Source organism: Schistocerca serialis, unplaced genomic scaffold (genome assembly GCF_023864345.2).
Source record: "Schistocerca serialis cubense isolate TAMUIC-IGC-003099 unplaced genomic scaffold, iqSchSeri2.2 HiC_scaffold_1224, whole genome shotgun sequence".
NCBI classification, from domain to species: Eukaryota; Metazoa; Arthropoda; class Insecta; order Orthoptera; family Acrididae; genus Schistocerca; species Schistocerca serialis.
In genome coordinates, this window is record NW_026047430.1 from 100,001 (window position 1) to 105,000 (window position 5,000).

The 5,000-nt window shown below is 52.6% G+C and overlaps 1 non-coding gene across 1 annotated transcript in view; it reads right to left on the reverse strand.

Annotated features, from left to right (window-relative positions):
• The window catches only part of LOC126435987 (small subunit ribosomal RNA), a 1,909-nt gene extending 696 nt beyond the window's left edge, over positions 1-1,213 (reverse strand). Inside the window, exon 1 of the ribosomal RNA XR_007580339.1 lies at positions 1-1,213. This exon is cut by the window's left edge and continues 696 nt beyond it. This is a non-coding gene — a ribosomal RNA (small subunit ribosomal RNA).
• Positions 1,214-5,000: the final 3,787 nt, after the last annotated feature.

The following is a 5,000-nucleotide window of genomic DNA, read 5'->3' on the forward strand; positions in this document are numbered from 1 at the left end:
ACTTCCCCCGGAACCCAAAAGCTTTGGTTTCCCGGAGGCTGCCCGCCGAGTCATCGGAGGAACTGCGGCGGATCGCTGGCTGGCATCGTTTATGGTTAGAACTAGGGCGGTATCTGATCGCCTTCGAACCTCTAACTTTCGTTCTTGATTAATGAAAACATACTTGGCAAATGCTTTCGCTTCTGTTCGTCTTGCGACGATCCAAGAATTTCACCTCTAACGTCGCAATACGAATGCCCCCGCCTGTCCCTATTAATCATTACCTCGGGTTCCGAAAACCAACAAAATAGAACCGAGGTCCTATTCCATTATTCCATGCACACAGTATTCAGGCGGGCTTGCCTGCTTTAAGCACTCTAATTTGTTCAAAGTAAACGTGCCGGCCCACCGAGACACTCAATAAAGAGCACCCTGGTAGGATTTCAACGGGGTCCGCCTCGGGACGCACGAGCACGCACGAGGCGGTCGCACGCCTTCGGCTCGCCCCACCGGCAGGACGTCCCACGATACATGCCAGTTAAACACCGACGGGCGGTGAACCAACAGCGTGGGACACAAATCCAACTACGAGCTTTTTAACCGCAACAACTTTAATATACGCTATTGGAGCTGGAATTACCGCGGCTGCTGGCACCAGACTTGCCCTCCAATAGATACTCGTTAAAGGATTTAAAGTGTACTCATTCCGATTACGGGGCCTCGGATGAGTCCCGTATCGTTATTTTTCGTCACTACCTCCCCGTGCCGGGAGTGGGTAATTTGCGCGCCTGCTGCCTTCCTTGGATGTGGTAGCCGTTTCTCAGGCTCCCTCTCCGGAATCGAACCCTGATTCCCCGTTACCCGTTACAACCATGGTAGGCGCAGAACCTACCATCGACAGTTGATAAGGCAGACATTTGAAAGATGCGTCGCCGGTACGAGGACCGTGCGATCAGCCCTAAGTTATTCAGAGTCACCAAGGCAAACGGACCGGACGAGCCGACCGATTGGTTTTGATCTAATAAAAGCGTCCCTTCCATCTCTGGTCGGGACTCTGTTTGCATGTATTAGCTCTAGAATTACCACAGTTATCCAAGTAACGTGGGTACGATCTAAGGAACCATAACTGATTTAATGAGCCATTCGCGGTTTCACCTTAATGCGGCTTGTACTGAGACATGCATGGCTTAATCTTTGAGACAAGCATATGACTACTGGCAGGATCAACCAGGGAGCTGCGTCAACTAGAGCTGAGCAGCCGGCCGCCCGGGAGTGTGTCCCGGGGGCCCGCGCGAACACGCAAGCGTCCGCTCAATTATTCTGCAAACAGGAGGAGGCTGAGCTCCCCTGCACAACACACCTCGAAACCCTCTCAGGTCCCGGCGGCGCGCAGCGCCGTCCTAAGTACTTGGTCGGGTTCGAGAGAGGCGCAATCGCCCGGAGTTAGGCGAGTAGACGCTTTAGGTGCGACCACCCGTGCTCCCAACTGAGCTTGCCGCTGCCGACAGAGGCCCGGGAGCGTGCTGTCGTGGCATTGCCGGCGGGAGACAACACGCGCCACCTACGGTGACCGGCAGCTCCAACGCCAGCGCCACAGAAGGACAAAAGCCCTACTTGGGTGCCGAAGCGAACTCTCCCAGCACAGCGCACGCGCCAACACGTCCGCACAGCTGCGATACAAACCACCTGCGAGAACCGCTGGGGCGACCGAGCAGCAGACGGCGTCGCGGCGCCGAGCGCCGGGCGGCGGCGCATCCTCAGCGCACAAAGTCCTCAATCGGACCAGCACACTGCAGATGGCCACCGCGCTTCGCACCGGGCCCGCGAGGACCTACTTTGGCCGCAAGGCGCCGCGAGCAGGGGGCGCCGGCGCGCAGCTGCGCCGCCTGCCGCGTCCGTCGGCCGGCGCGCCTGCCACCGGCCGCCCCCACCAGCCGGCTGTAGCGCGTGCGCCCACGCACCGCGCTGCCAGCACGCCGGGCGGCCCCCCCTCACCGGCCGGGGACGGTCCCACCCAGCCACCGCCGCGTATCGCCTCACACCCAGATCCCCTTTCACGTTCGTGGGCATGGTGGGTCCCCTTTCACGTTCGTGGGCATGGTGGGTATCCCTGAAACAACCGGTTAATAGCTCGACCGATCGTCGCCAACACTGATTCACCTCTAGCGAGAACAACCGCACCACAACGGGTTACCGGTTGTTCATTTGCGTAACGTCACCAGCAAACGTACACGTCCATCGCCATTTGCAACGAGTATTGCATGCCTGTGTCAGGTGTCACAACACACTACGTCTGCCCACATAGACGCAACAACATGTGCACGCCTAGAGAACACGTGGAAGGTAGACCCCGTACGTATGCGGTGTCCATTGCGCGAACGACTGTCAGCCCGCCTCTGCAGCATGTCGCAGATGTGGAACGCGGTGCAACATGCTATCACGGTGTGTGAGAAGAGACGACTACGTCCGAATACACGCTCCACTACATCAACAGACTGCTCATGCTGATCGCCATCCAGGGCGTCCGTTCCTCCCACACGTCTGTATGGCGTACCACACTGCAATCCAGCTCTTATAGGGAGACGACACGTAGCTGCGTGCACAATATTTGGACTGTATGGTCCGCCGTTGCTAGGCGCTGTCGTCATACGGTCACATGGGCCACGATGTATCATTCAGTACATACGGAGCAATGTGCAGTACAGTTTGTGGGTTTTGCGTACATCGGCGGACAGGTGACAGGCCGTACCACAACGTAGGCTGAGTACGTCGGCATGCGAAGGGCATTGAACATGCAAACTTCTCACCGACCAGCTTGCGAAGGCAGGGGGGAAGGGGGGGGGGGCATGTACGTCCTGCTGCTATCCACACTACAGTGTATAGCAGGAGCATGTGGAAAGTCAGCAACACCTGCAAGGTGTTTAACATGACGCGATACACAGGGGACCGGGCAGTGCGAGTAGCGAACTATATTGCGAGGGTTGCGGTTAGGCAACACTACACTACTTTAACGGGTTGCATAACAATTACAGAGCAGGTTCAGCGACAACGTGCGTCAGGTTAAGGCGCAATATAGTTTAGGTTACGGCGCACTTTAGGTTAGGTTAAGGCACATTATAGGTTAGGTTAAGGCACAACATGGGTTACGTTAAGGCACAACATGGGTTACGTTAAGGCACAACATGGGTTACGTTAAGGCACAACATGGGTTAGGTTAAGGCACAACATGGGTTAGGTTAAGGCACAACATGGGTTAGGTTAAGGCACAACATGGGTTAGGTTAAGGCACAACATGGGTTAGGTTAAGGCACAACATGGGTTAGGTTAAGGCACAACATGGGTTAGGTTAAGGCACAACATGGGTTAGGTTAAGGCACAACATGGGTTAGGTTAAGGCACAACATGGGTTAGGTTAAGGCACAACATGGGTTAGGTTAAGGCACAACATGGGTTAGGTTAAGGCACAACATGGGTTAGGTTAAGGCACAACATGGGTTAGGTTAAGGCACAACATGGGTTAGGTTAAGGCACAACATGGGTTAGGTTAAGGCACAACATGGGTTAGGTTAAGGCACAACATGGGTTAGGTTAAGGCACAACATGGGTTAGGTTAAGGCACAACATGGGTTAGGTTAAGGCACAACATGGGTTAGGTTAAGGCACAACATGGGTTAGGTTAAGGCACAACATGGGTTAGGTTAAGGCACAACATGGGTTAGGTTAAGGCACAACATGGGTTAGGTTAAGGCACAACATGGGTTAGGTTAAGGCACAACATGGGTTAGGTTAAGGCACAACATGGGTTAGGTTAAGGCACAACATGGGTTAGGTTAAGGCACAACATGGGTTAGGTTAAGGCACAACATGGGTTAGGTTAAGGCACAACATGGGTTAGGTTAAGGCACAACATGGGTTAGGTTAAGGCACAACATGGGTTAGGTTAAGGCACAACATGGGTTAGGTTAAGGCACAACATGGGTTAGGTTAAGGCACACCATGGGTTAGGTTAAGGCACACCATGGGTTAGGTTAAGGCACACCATGGGTTAGGTTAAGGCACACCATGGGTTAGGTTAAGGCACAACATGGGTTAGGTTAAGGCACAACATGGGTTAGGTTAAGGCACAACATGGGTTAGGTTAAGGCACAACATGGGTTAGGTTAAGGCACAACGTAGGTTAGGTTAAGGCACAACGTGGGTTAGGTTAAGGCACAACGTGGGTTAGGTTAAGGCACAACGTGGGTTAGGTTAAGGCACAACGTGGGTTAGGTTAAGGCACAACATGGGTTAGGTTAAGGCACAACATGGGTTAGGTTAAGGCACACCATGGGTTAGGTTAAGGCACACCATGGGTTAGGTTAAGGCACAACATGGGTTAGGTTAAGGCACAACATGGGTTAGGTTAAGGCACAACATGGGTTAGGTTAAGGCACAACATGGGTTAGGTTAAGGCACAACATGGGTTAGGTTAAGGCACAACGTAGGTTAGGTTAAGGCACAACGTAGGTTAGGTTAAGGCACAACGTGGGTTAGGTTAAGGCACAACATGGGTTAGGTTAAGGCACAACATGGGTTAGGTTAAGGCACAACATGGGTTAGGTTAAGGCACAACATGGGTTAGGTTAAGGCACAACATGGGTTACGTTACGGCACAACATGGGTTACGTTACGGCACAACATGGGTTACGTTACGGCACAACATGGGTTACGTTACGGCACAACATGGGTTACGTTACGGCACAACATGGGTTACGTTACGGCACAACATGGGTTACGTTACGGCACAAATTAGGTTAGGTTACGGCACAAATTAGGTTAGGTTAAGGCACAAATTAGGTTAGGTTAAGGCACAAATTAGGTTAGGTTAAGGCACAAATTAGGTTAGGTTAAGGCACAAATTAGGTTAGGTTAAGGCACAAATTAGGTTAGGTTAAGGCACAAATTAGGTTAGGTTAAGGCACGATATAGGTTAGGTTAAGGCACGATATAGGTTAGGTTAAGGCACGATATAGGTTAGGTTA